The sequence below is a fragment of the Dipodomys merriami genome, unplaced genomic scaffold, assembly GCF_024711535.1.
Source record: "Dipodomys merriami isolate MVZ:Mamm:240054 unplaced genomic scaffold, mDipMer1.0.p SCAF_214, whole genome shotgun sequence".
Taxonomy (NCBI): domain Eukaryota; kingdom Metazoa; phylum Chordata; class Mammalia; order Rodentia; family Heteromyidae; genus Dipodomys; species Dipodomys merriami.
Genome location: NW_027203538.1, coordinates 672,710 through 687,686, shown reverse-complemented (window position 1 = coordinate 687,686; position 14,977 = coordinate 672,710).

Here is a 14,977-nt window from a genome sequence, read left to right as displayed (position 1 = left end):
ATGCATGCAAGGCAAGCACTCTACCACTGAGCCAACTTCCCAGCCCCAAATTAAATAATTTCTAATGAGAAAAAAAAGATTCCTGGCCCTGGCTTTGAACCTGACCCTTAGATCTTAGATCTTGAGTCCTAGGATTACAGGACTAACCCATTGATGTCTACCTGTATTTTTAGTTTGTTATAGGAATCTCCATGATACTTTTTTTGGGGGGGAAGTTCCGGTCATGGGGCCAGAACTCTGGGCCTGGGCGCTGTTCCTCAGCTTTTCAGCTTAAGAATAGAACGCTACCACGTGAGCCATAGCACCACTTCCAGCTTTTTTTTTTCTGCTTATGTGGTGCTGAGGAATCGAACCCAGGGCCTCATGCAGGCAAGGCAAGTGCTCTATCACTGAGCCACTATCCCAGCCCTCCATGATACTTTTAATAATGCTTTTAATAATATATGATTCTATCATCATTAATAATAGTTTCTCTTTTTCCTCAATCTTTCAACACTTCTTTTTTCTTATTCAAGGAAGGCTGCTACTCCAAGTAGTGAGTTTTTTCTATTTTCTTAAACATGGCTTGGGGGAAAAATATCCTTTTAATTTAGTTGCCTTCTAGAGATGAGAAATCTAGTATAAATACCTGATCACTGTTGCATTAAAATTATGTGAACTCTCAAGTTGGAATTTTCCAATTGTGCTAATTGTTCTATATGAGCATGATTCTGAGAAGGAAAAATAATTCTATTTTTTAGTTTTAATAATTTTATGCTATCTATGAAATGCATTCTGCTTTGCACTACCACATCTATTAAGAAATAGAAATTGGATCAAAGAAAGTCATTAGGATAATATCAGAATCAAATTAAAATTTACTTCTGTTAGATATGAAGTTTCTGCTTAGATGGATACTAATCAGGCAGCAGTATTCTAACTAGTGAAAACCATGCATTTATTTTTCTCTCATATGTGGCCCTTGAAATTATTAATCTTGCAAACATACTGTCATATAACTCATTTGAGTTACTAGAGTTTAAATAGTGAAAGGTACAGAAGAACTAAATGGCACTTTATAGTTGTTGTGTTGCTATGGTATGTCATCATTCTGTGTGTGTGTGTGTGTGTGTGTGTGTGTGTGTGTGTGTGTGTGTGTGTGTGTGTATGCTGATTGTGAGTCTCAAACTCAGTGCCTAAGTGCTCTTCCTTAGCATTTCACTCAAGTCTGGTGCTCTACGAGTTCAACCACAGTTCTCACTCAGTTTGCTGCTTAATTAGAGTTGAGTCTCCTGGGACTTTCCTGTCCGGGCTGGCTTTGAAATTCCTAAGTAACTAAGATTAGAATTATGAGCAATTAAAACCTGACACAAAAAATTATTTGTACCTAGAAAAGTGTTAAAAGGGTTAATACATACACAGTATCTGTGGAAGCATATTCTGCCACGCCTACTCCGGTGGATTCTGCTTAGCATGGAAAACCTGCTTTCAGACCTGAGAATGGGGCTTCACAGAGACCTATCTCTGAGAATGGGACTTCACCGAAGTCTACCTCAGAGAATGGGGCTTCAAAGAGACCTATCTCTGAGAATGGGACTTCACCGAAGTCTACCTCAGAGAATGGGGCTTCAAAGAGGCCTACCTCCTGGAAAGGCTGGCAAGCCCCTGGGAAAGATGTATTTCTGTTCTTGTTTTTCTTTTCTTCACTGTATAGGAGTGCCTATTAATCTTTTACTGTTCCTGCTGCTCATTGTCCTTACTCATGCTCAATGTTCCCTTATTCAAGGCTCTTTCTTAAGAGTGTTGACGACTCCAACATCTGATGAGTGTCTTAAAAATATGACTAATTCACCAGTTAAGTGCTACCCTGAAAACCCCTCTTATGGAGGCTAGTAGACAAGTCATAAGTAAATATAAAAATATTGGGGGTTTCATGACGTCACTTCAGCAGAAGGAATTGTTTGTAAGAGATTTACAAGAAGCTGTAGGCTTGGCTAGAGCAGAAAGAGTGTATGGCTACTGGGGACTTTCCTTTAATCCTAAAAACATATACAATAGATTCACATAGATATCCTGTAGATAAGAAATATGTAGTGGGATATTTAGACTAAAAGCTAAATAAGATTCCTAAAATGTTGGTGGATAATAGATGACAATGGCTTATCAGAGGAAAATGGTGGGATCCTCCATTATCTAGAGGACCCCAGAGACTTCCCCTAAATCCACAGCCTTTTACAGGTGTGTATGATAAGGATGGCAATTGCTGGGAAAACTACTTAGGAGAAAGAACTTCCTGTTACTCTCTTTCATTTACTAAGATACTTGCTAGATCTAGGCCTCGTTGATGCTTAATATTAAAGAAGGAACAAGAAAGATCTTATGGGACAGTTAAGGCCTCTATAGAAAAAAGTAAATGATTATGTGAAAGGGTTACAGAAAAGACACTATGACCTTAAATTTGATATATGGCCAGATTTAACTAAGTATACTGAATATCATGATTTTTGGCCACAAATTGGGAACCCTCTAGGCAAAATTGCTTAGAAGAGATTTAAAACGTATAAAGTACAAAACTATACAAAAGTAACTATGAAGTACTAGAGTTCAAGCCTTTCTATTCAGCACCTTGCCCATATGCTCTGGTTAATGGTTAATTGGTGATAAACATCGAAACCCATTGAATATCTTAAAAATAGAGGTAAAGCCAAAAACAAATGCCTATGGTCATAGCTCGTCATTAAAAAAAAAAAAAAAAAAAAAAAAAAAAAAAAAAAAAAAAAAAAAAAAAAAAAAAACAAGATCAGGCGACCAGCTGGTGACCACCCAAGAACGAAGCCCTGCAGCAAGATTGTGTAAACTTTTGCCCTTTCTCATGGAAACTTTTGCTATAAAAGCTTGCTATCCTCTGCATTAAATCTCACTCAGCATCCACTCCTCTTGTGTTTGAGTTGGCTGTTTGCCATCTCCTCACCTATTCCAGTTCATCTACATGGTGTCCTCTGTTGTCCCGACAGAGCCAGTCCGCAGCAATATTCATATTAAATATCATAAGTAGTAGTTTTCTCCATATATTTTTCATTTACTAAATAGTATGTTTTTTTTGTTAAAATCTAGGTAAATAGAAACCATTCTGTTCTCTTTATCTTATTGATCAGCTTCATAGAATTATGAAATGATTATCATGGGAGTCAAATGATAGTCTTAGCATGCTTAGAGGTAATTTAGAGTTATATGAATCTGTAATATACTCAAGGGATTTGTGCAAACTAAAAAGAAACTATACAAAAATATGTAAGCATATTTAGGAAGGTGCTAATGATTCTGATTTTACCTTTAGATCTATGACCTTCCCTCCTTTTCCTTCTTAACAGTAATTCTTACAGCAAGATTATTAGGCTCAGTGCTGGAAGCGACACTCTCAATACTTCCCATGGACTCAGTAGAGCTTAATTTGTGAATTTCAGTGGTAGTAGTACCTTATATGACAAAAATATTAGTTGCTAAATTGATCCCTAGTGCATTGCAATGTTGCTACCTTTTCAAACTATGCACAGGAAGCCACATTAGTTATTCAGAGTAATTTTTTCTCAAATCAATGACCATGAGACCCAAAAAAGTTCTGTGTCAAGCCACAGTACCACTCAGCATAAGATCTATACACTCTCTCTATTCACACCTGTTGACTGAGCATCTGACAGAAATGACATTTCAGCTCTCATAGTATAAATGACACAAAAAGAAATTTCTTGCAGGGTGTAATCATTATCTTGAAAACAGCAATAGTAAAATGAGTGATTGTCGCCTGGTATTGTGGTACATACCTTTAATCCCTGTTACTCAGGTGGTAAGGTTTTAGTTTAAAACTCTGAGGCCACCTGGGCCAAAAAAAATCATGAAATGGTGGCTGAGTCTTGTAATCAGAAGACAGAAATTAGGAGTATCCCAGTTTGAGACCAAGTAGAGAAACAGTGACACTTTTCATTTCAACCTATGTAATGAGAATTGTGGCATTCTAGCTATGCAAAGGGAATGCATAGCAATTTTCTCCAGTTTCATTATTTTTCCTATGGAGTTACTGTAAATTTAAAAACATTAACATCTTGGAACTGTGAGTAAATTGCTTTGGTTTCTATTGTTACAGAGAGTAATGGATATACACTAAACTATTCAGGAGGCTGAGATCTGAGGATCACGGTTCAAAGCCAGCTTGGGCAGGAAAAGCCGTGAAACCCTTATCTCTAATTAACCACCAGAAAACCGGAAGTGGTGTTGTAGAGCACTAACCTTGAGCTGAAGAGCTGAGGGACAGCACTCGGGCCCAGAGTTCAAGCCTCATGAGAGAGAGAGAGAGAGAGAGATAGAGAGAGAGAGAGAGAGAGAGAGAGAGAGAGAGAGAGAGAGAGAGAGAGAGAGAGAGAGAGAGACAGAGAGAGACAGAGAGACAGAGAGACAGAGACAGAGAGAGAGAGAGACAGAGAGAGAGACAGAGAGAGAGAGAGACAGAGACAGAGACAGAGACAGAGAGACAGAGAGACAGAGACAGAGAGACAGAGAGACAGAGAGACAGAGAGAGACAGAGAGAGAGACAGAGAGAGAGAGATTTGAAGAAGAGAGGAAGAGAGGGAGGAAGGAAGGGAGGGAGGGAGAGGGAGGAAGGAAGGAAAGAAAGAGAGAGAGAGAGAGAGAGAGAGAGAGAGAGAGAGAGAGAGAGAGAGAGAGAGAGAGAGAGAGAGCATTCTGGAATTGTGGCTCAAAGGACACCTGACATTAAATTCAGTTCCCAGCAATACACATAAATACACACACACACAAACACACACACACACACAGAGACAGAGAGAGAGAGAGAGAGAGAGAGAGAGAGAGAGAGAGAGAGAGAGAGAGAGAGAGAGAGAGAGATTTACAAGAAAATCCTAATAAAAATCCAACTCCAAAACCAACCCCATTTCAACAGAAAAGGCTTATTGAGGCAGCATGTATGTGTCATTCAAGGTACAACAAAAAGGGAGAATAGGATTAGGGTCCAGACTGGATGACCCAGGCAAACAGCAAGATTGTGTCTCAAAATTATCAGAATAAAAACTGGAGTCATGCTCAAGAAGTCAAACACCCACCTAGCAACTGCAAAGCCTCAACTTTAGAACTCTGGTTCTACCAATTAACAATGTTAAACTAGTCCTGTTTAAATTCTACAGTGAGATTCACATTGTTTCCCCTCAGGTTAAAACAATGGAAATTAAAGAAAAATGGAAGATGGTAGAAATTGTCACACCTATGCCTCATTGGTTTTACAACACTAGCTATTACAAAGCTAAATTTTCTAGGGACAGCTACTGGGCATTTAGAATTTCCATATGATATCATCTGACTAATGGCCAGGTATGCACGGACATATCCATCTGCTTTTTTAAAGTTATTATTGTTTCATTCAATGGTTTCTTGGCCTGACAGCTTCATTGTTTCCTTTCTGTACTCCTTTTTTTTTTGTCTGTCATGGGGCTTGAACTCTGGGCCTGGGCGCTTTCTCTGCACTCTTCAGCTCAAGGCAAGTTCTCTACCACTTGAGCCACAGCGCCACTTCCTTTGTACTCTTTTCTTAATATGAATCACAGACCAGAGATGCATTGCCAATATTCAACCAACATGTTGCTAGAGTTCTTAATCATTATTAGATTGTTTCTAATACTAATAGAGAGAACAGCAGAGCCAATGCCAACACAATTATCATAAATTAATTGTTCTTCAGCTTATCTCTGCAGGATCCTTCAATACCTTAGTGTGTATTCACTACTCTCTGTAACAAAAGAAACCAGAGCAATTTACTCACAGTTCCAAGATGTTAATATGTTTTTAAATTTGCAGTAACTCCATAGGAAAAATAATGAAACTGGAGAAAATTGCTATTTTGATTTCAAAGAGTATCAAAGGATTTAGTGTTTTTTTGAAAACATACAATGGTGTTGAAAAAGTCTATTAAAATAGCAGCAGGTTATAGAGCTAATATTTTATAGAATTATTATTTAAGTTACGAAGAAAGAAAACACCAATAGGGTATCTATTATACTTGAGGCATTCTAAAATTGAAAATATAGCCAAAATATTAATTTTCACCAAAGCTAGCCTTATTATTCCTTTGTCACTTACTGCATTGGTGTGTAATTGTATTTTTGTGGAAGAAAAAGAATGACTGCTCATATGGCAGGGGATTGAAAAAATTAGAATTGGGATTTAACCTACTGATAATGCTACTAAATGTGCTTGAATATTAAGATTAATTTGTAAGACATTTTTGCAAAATTTCAATCAGAAAATAATACAAAAACATTTATACAATTCCTTTCAACACATTTAATCAACAAAACTGCTCTCATGGAGGGCACTTTTAACTAGGCATCTGCCTGTGAATATAATATATATATATATATATATATATTATATATAGATTATAATATATATATATGTTTATATAAACAAAGAGACATGGCTGAATAGAAAACATTTTCCCCCTTTATTCTTATGTGTCTGTTTCTGTGTCAGTCCTGGGGCTTAAACTTCAGGCCTGGGAGCTGTCCCTGAGTTTTTGTGCTGAGGCTAATGTTCTACCACTTGAACCACATCTCCACTTCCAGCTATTTAGTAAGTGTCTCAGAGACTTCTCTGCCAGGGTTGGCTTCAAATCACGATTCTCAGATCACAACCTCCTGAGTCGCTAGGATTGCAGGTGTGAGCCATCAGCTTCCATTTCTTTTTTCCTTTACTTTTCTTATTTTATATGTGTGAGGACATGCAAACAAAACTGACAAAAGATTAAGATGGAAAAGCCAAATATATGTAGCCCCCAGGACCTCCTGGAGATGTAGCTCAAAGGACAATGAGATAATAGATATGTAGGGTAACAAGTGGGGAATAAAAAAGACTGCTAGGGTTCCTGGTTAGGTATATTTGAATATATATAATATGTGTATACATGCATATGTATATATACATCTGTATATATACACTTATAGATGGACAAAAGATTAATGAAGTCATCTTTCTTTGTGATGATCAGGATTATCTATCTTGGAAGAGGGGATTTTTGACAACCTTCATTAAGCTTCTGATTTCAGTCCAATAAAGTTTTCCTTTGCATCTGTTACATCTCATTTGGCTACAGATCAGCATAACAGGTATGTGAATTCTGATATTCTGTGGTGGCATGTGTGGATCTCAAGCACAATGCAATGTGCATATATTTAAAAACCTTTAATCTGCCCTGCTCACCCACTGGCTCAGTACCTTCCTATCACTCACAAAATGCTTGCTCCCAAATGGAAAGCCAGTGCAGTTTGTCAGAGGCTGAGTTGTGACCTTACAAAAGTGAAATTCTTCTGAAGAACCAATGAACTTTTGACAAATATCAGGAAGCAGATATATGTTTGGGCAGAAGAGTGCAATAAGCATACAAATAGAGAAAGGAAGGGTGAACAAATACAGCCATTAGATTCAATGTATATTATGTAAAAATTGAACTACATGATCCGAGTATAGGAATGGAAACTAGGAAAATGGGAGAGAATGACAGCAGAAGTGACTTTGAGCAAGATGCATTGTAGATATAACTTGACCTATGGAACTGTAACATCTTTGTATAATGATTTTTTTTGAGTATAGATCACTTTAGAAGTAGAACATAAACATTATGGAAACTTTCTGGTGGTGGCAAATGTTTGTATCCTAACTTGCCCACCACCCAACATTTATTAGCATCAATTTGTACAAGAACCTTTCACTGTGACATGTCAAAATACATGCACAATTTATGTGCACCAGCCTCCTATCACTGGTTCCCTCCCTCATCTCTTTCTACCCTTTTCCCAAATCATTTCAATACGTGCCATTGTTATTGGCTTTGTTTGTTCCTTTGTTTGGATGGGACTGGGATTTTGAGCTCAGTGCCTCACATTTTCTTGTGTGATTTGTTAAGCTGGTGCTCTACTAATTGAGCCACATCTCCAGATAAGTTTTGGTAAGTTGTTTTGGAGATTGAAGCTCTCAGACTTTGAACCACAATCCTCAGATCTCAGCCTTCTGTGCAGGTAGATTACAGTTATGAGCCACAGGTGCCGGACAAAGCTTGTTTTCTTTACACTAACTGAGTTTTTAATTATTGGTTTTGAATAAGTGAGTGCTTAATGCCAAGGTGTCTCCATAGCATGAAAAGATCAATGTGTCTCATTAATATTATGTTCTGGTCCCTAGGACATGAGTATTAGCACTTTTCTTGTTCATTGTCATTCCTGTCCCAGTTTTTATGGGATAACTTGTCTTTTTCATGTTATTCCAAGAAGAATTTCAATAGAAAGAAGTTGTATTTCAATGGGAAAACTAGTGACCTCTTTGTTTTAAAAGGAGTTCATAGAAAACATTCAATGAGACTCTTGGAAACAACCTTGTTGATTGACATAGAATAGATGCATTAGAAAAAGAAAATGAAGAATATAGTCAAGACAGTAGATGTTCTGGTAAAAGATTAGCATGTACGTAAGGTTTGAAGTTCTTATTGCTTCCAGGTAGTGGCTATCACAGAATGTTAAAATAAAATAAAAATCATGAAGCTGGTTTGATATTTTTAGCAAAAACAATTTTGAATTTTTCTTTGGTTTCCGTTTAATTCATCATTCATTGAAGCATATCCATTTAAATTTATTAATATCAATCAAATATTTCTTCCTTGAAATTTATCTATTTATCTCCACCACTGTACAGATACTCTTGTTTGAAATAATTTAGCTTCTATATATTATGCTGTGTAAAAATATTTCCTGTAAATTCTGGCCTTTTTATTCTAGATTTTAATGTGTACAATTCTTCACAAAGTTCTGTAAATTATTAAAACTTCTTGGTTAATTAAGTTGAATGATTATTTGAAAATATCTGTAGATCTTCATCTTTGAAGAGAGATTTTTAAATGACTGGCAATTAGATGAAACATCATGTATACCTTTAATAGAATGTATTAAATTTGGGATATATATCATGTTAAAGTTATAAAACTGTCATTTTGATAAGCTTTCTGTTGTATGCAGTTGTTAATTGTTTCAGTATTACATTATGTCATTGCAGAAAGGAAAACAACAAAGCCCTAAAGACAACTTTTCAACATTTTCACAATTTTAATGTTTGTGACTATTAATAGTCAGTATTTCTTTACAGAATTTTCCACAGACACTTGAGTTATTAAAGAAATCCTCACCTTACCTCAGTAAAACGTTTGTCTCTGGTTGTCTTACTCTTCTTTCCTTTAGTATTAGGAACAGATGGAGAATCTAATAGTGGTTCAAATACATACGCAATGCTCACTAAAATGATGCCACACACACTTTATTCTTTCTGAAAATATAATGTGTAATGCAATAAATAAATGCAATCATTTCCATAAATATTTGACAATGTTTGTTCATGTTTTATAATTGTAGATTTATAAGTGGTATTACCAATGGAGTAAAGATGAACTACTTTTTCTTAATTGACTTTAAGTTGAGATATTTATCATATTTGTAAATGGTAGGTACCAAGTCAATAGGGTTGAAAGTCCAAAATATGATTTCTTGGTTCACTTGTTGGTGGAATGAATGAGTCCCTGTTGTTGGTATAGGTGTTGAGTGAAAAGCAGCACCTCTATTTTTGCTAACTACATTGTGTGTGCGTGTGTGTGTGTGTGTGTGTGTGTGTGTGTGTGTGTGTTGTTGTTGTTGTTGTTGTTGTTGTTTTATAAGTAGAATCATTGGGGAAACTAAGGCAGAAGATGAAATGAAAGTTAAGTACAACTTTCCATTGTTGTACTAATCTTCTGAGAAAAGGAAGAAAGATTTCTTTTGGCTTATAAGAGGCTTTTGCCCAAGATCTGTTTGGTTTCTTTTAGGCCTACAACTATGTTGAGGTAAGCAATGATTGTAATGACTATGGAAGAGAAGACTGATCACCTCGTGGCTGTCAGAAGGCAATGGAGTTACAGAAAGAGAAAAGAGAGACTTGCTATAACTCCCAAAGTCATGCTTTAAGGAGCCATTCTCTTTAAATAAATATACAACTCAAGATCCCATCAACTCCTAATATGCCATCAGGTTAAAATTGACAATTAATGCAACAATGATGTCAAAATGCCAGCTTTAAACATCGATGCATTGAGAATCAACTATTCAGCATTAGATGCTTTAGTGAGCACTTAAACTTCTAAACTATCACATATATATGGTCTAATCTGATTAAATTCCGTTCAGATACAATGTCAAGATATTACCCCAGAGAAATCACACCAAGAAAATTTTTTTTCTTAAAATGTCATTTTCTCCAAAGAAAGTCACAAACACCCTTTAAAAGTCACATTGGTAGTGAGAATCATCAAACTTAGATAACAATTATCCTAAGAGAAACAGAGCATAAAATTCACACAGAAATTAGAGAACCACTGAGTTTGACCACTTCATAAGCCATATCTACAATTCATTCAAGAGCTAACGTTCTCCTTTTATAGGCCTTAGGTTTTTCACCAAGAAAATTTTATAGCGTTGTTGAATTAATTAAATGAACCATGAGTTAAAGAAGTTAGTTCTGAGCAAATAGAATCGGTATGCAGATAACACTTAAGAATTTTGTCAGAAAAGAAAATAACATATATTTACATTCTGGTCATAATATCTTGATATTCAGAAAGAAAAAAAATGTGTGCAGCAGGTTTGTTAAAGTTAAGCTTATCTTTATACTGTATGTTTTCCTACTCATAAATGCCATATTCTTAAATCTCAATTGAAATTCGTGACCAATTTGCTCTATATTTTCTATTTTTGTTGACTTTTTCTCTTTTTATGTAATTCTTACACTGAGGATTTATTCAGGAAAATAATTTTTAATGAGACTGTTAGCCCATATTAAAATAAAAGAACATTGCTTTAGTTATTCTTTACCTTTGCTCTTGTAACTCTTATAATATAGGATCTTTCCACTTGGAAGTATTAATATGGCATGTTTTATGATTGGACTTTAAGTCTAACCTTTTAGTAGGCTTGGTACTGCTGTCTAGCAAGTACTAGTAAATAATATTTATCCTCAATTGCTATCTTTACAATTTATGAACTGTACTGTAAAATTTACAACTATTTTATACATGTTTTTATTATGAACAGTAAATTTACTTTATAGCAGGAAGTAAATGAAAAATGTTATGAAGATATAGTTATACTTATAAACTTTTGTTAACAACAGTCATAGTAATTGTACTGCTGAAGTATTTTATGCTCATTTCACCTCAACTTCACAAAGATATGTTTTAAATTAGAAATTCAGGTACCTACACAAATTACAGAGCATTGTCAATTCAAAATATATTCTATGCATTTCAGAAAATGTTGATAAATATTTTCTACTCAATATTATTTTCAAAATATCATAATACTAAAAAATGTCAATGCCTTATTTTCTCTTACCTGGTATTCCATACCAATACAATATGATCTCCATTATAATAACCAACTTTATGAAGATTAAAGGCTTTTGCAATTCAAACATGGCAAAATTGTCTTAAAGCAAAATCACACTAGCTTGCTTGTTCAGGATTTGAATAGTGGAATGAGAAATCTCTCTTATATTGCTATTGTGCGCTGGTCAGCTAAGAAGTAATTGCTTTTAATAAGACAAATTTGCTTTTACTTTAATAAGGTAATGAAATGAACCTGAAACATTTTCTTGGAAATCAAAGTCACTATCCCTGAAATGTCACCAGACAAATTTCATCATATAGGTTCAGCAAGCACATAATGAGAAAGTTGGGCTATGAGTTGATTGACAGTATTCTATTAGGAAGCCTTCTCACAAATTCATCCATAATTATCTGTGTTGTAAATCAATATCTATTTGACTTCTTCATATTTCTGTGCTGTTAACATGGAGAGGAAACCAAATCATATGTATTTCAAGGAGGAAAAAAAATGCAAAACATATGCAGATGTGTTAAGATGCCTAAAATGAGATTCTTGACCTATTTTTAGGTAATCTATCCAGTACTATAGTTGTTTGAAAAACTTATTAGCAACAAGCTTACATGTTTGCATAAACAGCATACACACATATATACATTCATATATATACATGTATATGTATATAATTTATATACATATATTATGGTGTCTAAAGAAAGGTTAATTCTATAGCACTAATATTGGTATAGTGCTGCCACCAAAACATGTTACTTATCAAACAAATGTTCAGTTCACCTTGATTAAATTATCACTTTATAAGTCAGGCACCAGTTGTTCACGCCTGTAAATCCTATCTATTCAGGAGGCTAATATCTGAGGTTGGCAGAAAGTCAGTGAGACTTTGCGCTCCTAACCATCAAAAAGCCAGAAATGGAGCTGTGCCTTAAGTAGTAGAGTGCTAGCCTTGAGCAACAAAGCTTAGGGACGACACCTAGGCCCCAAGTTCAAGCCCCAAGATATGCACATGCGTGTGCATGTGCATGCGCGCGTGCACACACACACACACACACAGTTTGACTTGCTAAAAGTCAACTAATAGTTGAAAATATTCATATAGAAATTCTACAAATACATGAATTATGGTTTACAGAGATATTCACTGGGGTAGGAGTCTGAAATACGAATGTTAATAATAACAGGATAGCATTTGTGTGTTGAATATACCTAAATAAATGACAGTTAAATGAAAAAAATTAGGCATGCAATGCATCTAAATATTTCAATGCTATATTGTCTAGGTAGTATTTATTTGGGCTTTGGTACAAGTCATACATGCACTATGATATTTCCATTTCCCTCCTAGTTATACTTTCTCTAAAAGCAAGTTACTACTACATGAGTTGATTTTATTAGCAAGTTAGGAGCTTTCCCTTGGCAATTTGCAAAGTTCCAGTCTTGTGAACTGTTTTATAAAAATATGGCATTCTTATGAAAGAAAATTGTGAACAGAATATAATAAATCACTATAACAGTAAAGGCAGGACAAAAGTATATAATATAAGGCAATGCAAGTTTATATTTAGTATCAAGCCATTGACTCCCATTACAATTTGTGTCACTAATTTTCTTTTTTTCTTTTTTTCTTTTTTATTGTGAAAATACTATACAGAAGGGTTACAATTAAAAACTTGAAAAAGGAAATCAAAACAGAACTTAGAAAGTGGCAAAAACTCCCATGCTCCTGGATTGGAAAGATCAACATCGTGAAAATGGCAATACTTCCCAAGGCTATCTACAAATTCAATGGGATACCTGTCAAAATTCCAACCTCATTTTTCAAGGAAATCAAAGAGGCAATCCAAAAATTTACATGGAACAATAAAAGACCCCGAATAGCAAAAACGCTCCTCAATAGAAAGAACAGTGCTGGAGAAATATCAATACCAAATTTCAAACTCTACTATAAAGCCATAGTAATCAAAACAGCTTGGTACTGGCACAAGAACAGACCTCAGGACCAATGAAATAGAATTGAAAACCCAGAAATCTTATTCTGCCTGACTCAGGATGCCTTTGGGATTTAAAAAGTTGTGCCTTATTTTTTGAATTCACATCTTGAGATGCAAATAACCTCTTCTATTTTTGGCTGCCTCGAAACTAAATATATTTCTCCCTCATTCATCTATCCATTAAGTGTATAATCCAATTATTTCCTTGCTGTATATATTTCATATCAACTATTATACATATATGCAACAGTAGCAGAAATGGTTCGTGTATATTAAGGATTGATTCCCAGGAAAATTTATCAAGCAGCTCCTTCAAACCTGATTGCACATAATTTTGTCTTATCTTCCTAATGTCAATTTTTTGAAGATAACTTAACTGGAATGAGAAGTTTTGTCGGAGAAAAACCCTGCTAGAAAGGTTGAAAGCTGGTGCTAGTGACTCACGCTTATAATCATAGCTACTCTGGAGGCTAGGAACAGAGAATCATGATTCCAAGTCAGTCTAATCAGAAACTCTTATCTTCAATTAACCAGCAAAGAAGCCAGTAGAGCTGTGGTTCAAGTGGTAGACTACATTTTCCAAAATATTTTTTTTTACCTTCCTTGTATGGCTTTATTGGCTATAAGTATATAGTTCAAAAGTAACAGATACAATTGGAGTTCTTTTTGGTTTCTGAAGGGAGTGAAAATAAATAATCTGTAAGATACCTTGTCAACCATCTGTACTTATAATGTAAAATCTGATATCATGATAACATTTCAGCAAAAATGAGGTAATAATATTTAGTCCTAATTAATGGGAATTTTCATGACAATATCTGTTGTTCATATAAAATCTATAGAAAGGTATAAGATTTTATTTTCCAGAATTAATTGCTCCTAAAAAATGAAAAAGATGGCACCAAAATGGGTTATACTCACGAGTTGACATTGACTTTAAATTGTAAGTTACTTAAACATAATAAAAATGAAAAAATACATAAAGCAATTTATGTTATATATAATCATAAATTACAAAAATGGAAAATGCTAAATAACAGACTCTCAAAACACGATGGTTTACCCTCAGAAACAAGTTGGAAAGCAATCTCTAGACAGTCAGGAGTGTTTTCACCCCCCTCATTTCAATTGCATTATTTAGCGGCTTGATTCCTATTAACAAAAGGGACACTCACACAGCACGGGTTTAGGCCAGGCCACGTTCACATGCTTCGATTCTCACGTCCAGCACCCATGGCAGGGTGTTGGGGTAGGATATGGAGGGGAATCCATGGCACTGGGGTGCTGACCGATGTGTGGGATACCTCTCAACTCAGCCCCTAAATCCAATAGCTAGAATAGGATCTTTTGGACAATCCCACTGGTATTTAGCCCAACCACGTTGTGCTGCTCAACCTCCAGATGAGGGCCATCCCAGGTCTGAGAGGAGCCCTGGAAATGTGAAGTCTCTGTTGGTGGAGAGCTAGTGAGCCCCATCAAGAAGGCAGATAGCAGCCAAGATTACAAATGCAAGAATGGCCTCTGTCTTCTGAA